General features: G+C 41.4%; 1 pseudogene; it reads left to right on the top strand.

Annotated features, from left to right (window-relative positions):
* Positions 1 to 1,537: 1,537 nt before the first annotated feature.
* Positions 1,538 to 2,768, top strand: LOC115150140 (LHFPL tetraspan subfamily member 4 protein pseudogene; annotated as a pseudogene).
* Positions 2,769 to 2,993: the final 225 nt, after the last annotated feature.

The following is a 2,993-nucleotide window of genomic DNA, read 5'->3' as shown; positions in this document are numbered from 1 at the left end:
ATGTGTCATGATTTGCAACATAAAATTCCATCACCTTGATTTAATTCATGCAGTACTAATTCTACTCATATTGAAAAAAGAAAAAACATTGCACTTGCAATAAATGATTATCTAGAAAACAACTCCTGTTCAGCAAATTCTTAAATTAGGGGGCAATTCTTTTCATGTTGGTAGATCGTTTTAAATCCAAATGGTATTGTCTATTGCAATACTGCGAAAACCAAGAGTTGGTGTGAAGACTCTTGTTACTGTAACGCCCTGGCCATAGAGAGGGGTTTTTGTTCTTTATTTTAGTTAGGCCAGGGTGTTACATTGGGTGGGTGTTCTATGCTCTTTTTTCTAGGTTGGTTTGTTTCGTTGATTTTGGCCGTGCTGCTTCCAATCAGGCACAGCTGTAGTTTGTTGTTGCTGATTGGGAGTCACACATAAGTAGCCTGTTTTTCCTTTGGGGTTTTGTGGGTGATTGTTTCTTTTTAGTGCTTTCTGTTTCGTTGTTAGTACCTGACAGAACTGTCGGCTGTCATTTTGTTTATTTTGTCAAGTGTTCTCTTTTTGTATTAAAATTCATTCAAGATGAACACATCCTCCGCTGCACCTTGGTCTTTCTCTACTGACGGCCGTTACAGTTACACAAAATTAATGAGTTGTAGGCTATAAGTTTCAAGATGCAATGTGATTAGGAAATTGATCAACATGAGGTTGCCTTTCAACAGTGGTGAAAAGTACTTGGGTAAAAATAGTTTAAAGTACTACTTAAGTAGTTTTTCGGTGTATCTGTACTTTACTTTAATATTTATATTTTGACAACTTTTACTTTTACTTCACTACATTCCTAAAGAAAATAATGTATGTTTTACTCCATCCATTTTCCCTGAAACTCAAAAGTACTCGTTACATTTTTTATGCTTAACAGGACGGGAAAACCATACTTGAGTAAAAGTAAAGATACCATACTTGAAAAGAACTCAAGTAAAAGTAAAAGTCAACCAGTAAAATTCTACTTGAGTAAAAGTATAAAAGTATTTGGTTTAAAATATACTTAAGTATCAAAAGTAAAAGTATAAATAATTTCAAATTCCTTATACCAAGCAAACCAGATGGCAACTTTTTCTTTTTTATTTTTTTATTTACAGAAAGCCACGGGCACACTCCAACATTCAGACATCATTTACAAACGAAGCATGTGTGTTTAGTGAGTCGCCAGATACGAGGGAGTAGGAATGACCAGGGATGTTCGGTTGATAAATGCGTGAATTTGACTATTTTCCTGTCCTGCTAAGCAGTCAAAATGCAACGAGTAGTTTTGGGCGTCAAGGAAAATGGATGGAGTAAAAAGTACAATATTTTCTTAAGGAATGTAGTGAAGTAAAAGTAAAAGTAGTCAAAAATATAAATAGTAAATTAAAGTAGGGTACAGATACCCCCCCCACACACACACACACCACTGCTTCCATGCACCTAACCCAGGTTTTTCCAACAGTTTTCTGTGCAGGCTATAGCAGTTTGTTTGGCGCGCGCGGAGGAGAGACGTGGGGGGAAAGGGAGCGCGAGAGTCAGAAAACAGCGTCAGAAAACCACCAGCATGGGGTCTTGGTATTTACAGTGATACGACCAATGCCCATCTCTTCTCGTCTTCATTCTTCAAATGTCACGCATCGGTCTCTTATTCCGGATGTAAAGAATGCTCCAGTTGACTTAACTTAAATAGTTCACTGAAGATTCATCAGTGGGGCTCGACAGCGGTGCTTGTCTCTCATTTGAAGCGTTTGGTCTAATGGGAGTCGATATAGCTTCATTCTTCACACTTCGACGGTGGTGGTGAATTGCGAATAACGCATCTGATCCCTTTTTTCCTTGACCATTGATTGATTTTTGCAATGTGAGCTTGTTCAAGTCTGCTGTGATTTTCTCCATCGCTGTTTAGTCACGCTTCGGTCTTGAATTGATTCATTTGGAAAAACCATTTGGACCATATAACATCCAGAAACCTGGACCTTTTGATTGACTAGCAGGGGAGACAATGCTGACCTTTGTGTAGACTCTTTCGTGTAAGGTTTTCGTTTGGTCTCCATCTTTCAGAGACCACGGAGTGTTCTTATCAAAACAGTTGCAGAGGAATCATTGAAGAAGATAGGGGGAGATAGAGACGAGGGGAACACGAGATAACAGCAGTGGTGGGGGAACATGCTGCCTTCGCAAGAAGCTTCCAAGATTTACCATGACAACTACATGCGGAACTCGCGGGCCATTGGGGTTCTGTGGGCTATATTCACCATATGTTTGGCCATTATTAACGTAGTGGTGTTCATTCTGCCCTACTGGATTGGGGACAGCGTGAACACCCCACACGCAAGCTATTTCGGCTTGTTCCACTACTGCGTGGGCGCTGGGAACTCCAACCGGGAGCTCACTTGCCAAGGAACCTTCGCCGAATTCAGCGGCATTCCCTCGAGCGCGTTCAAAGCAGCCTCCTTCTTCGTGTTGCTGTCCATGGTGCTCATCTTGGGTTGTATTGCCTGCTTCATCCTTTTCTTATTCTGCAACACTGCCACTGTCTACAAGACGTGCGCCTGGATGCAGCTGCTATGCGGTAAGAGATTGGCGTTTGGGTAGCCACCTCCACGGATGGGCGCAAATTCATGCATTCTGCTCACGAACATTGAGGGGTCCATTACTTTCCACTCTGTTCGTTGGCGCGTGAGTGTGCTGTTGTAGCCTACACTGTGTGTGTGTGTGTGTGTGTGTGTGTGTGTGTGTGTGTGTGTGTGTGTGTGTGTGTGCGTGTGTGTGTGTGAAAGCGAGAGAGAGAGAGAGAGGGGGGGGGCATGTGACATCCGGGATGGAACACATTGTTATAGTATAGATGTATGAAATGATGCTAATTGTGAAAATATGCTAGTATAACATCTGCAATCACAGTTTGTATTTATGTGGCAAGTGTCCATTTAGCCATATCCTACATCATGCATGATTTAATACCTGATATTTTTCAC

Source organism: Salmo trutta, chromosome 16 (assembly GCF_901001165.1).
Source record: "Salmo trutta chromosome 16, fSalTru1.1, whole genome shotgun sequence".
Lineage (NCBI taxonomy): Eukaryota > Metazoa > Chordata > Actinopteri > Salmoniformes > Salmonidae > Salmo > Salmo trutta.
This window is presented reverse-complemented; position numbering and strand designations above follow the sequence as displayed.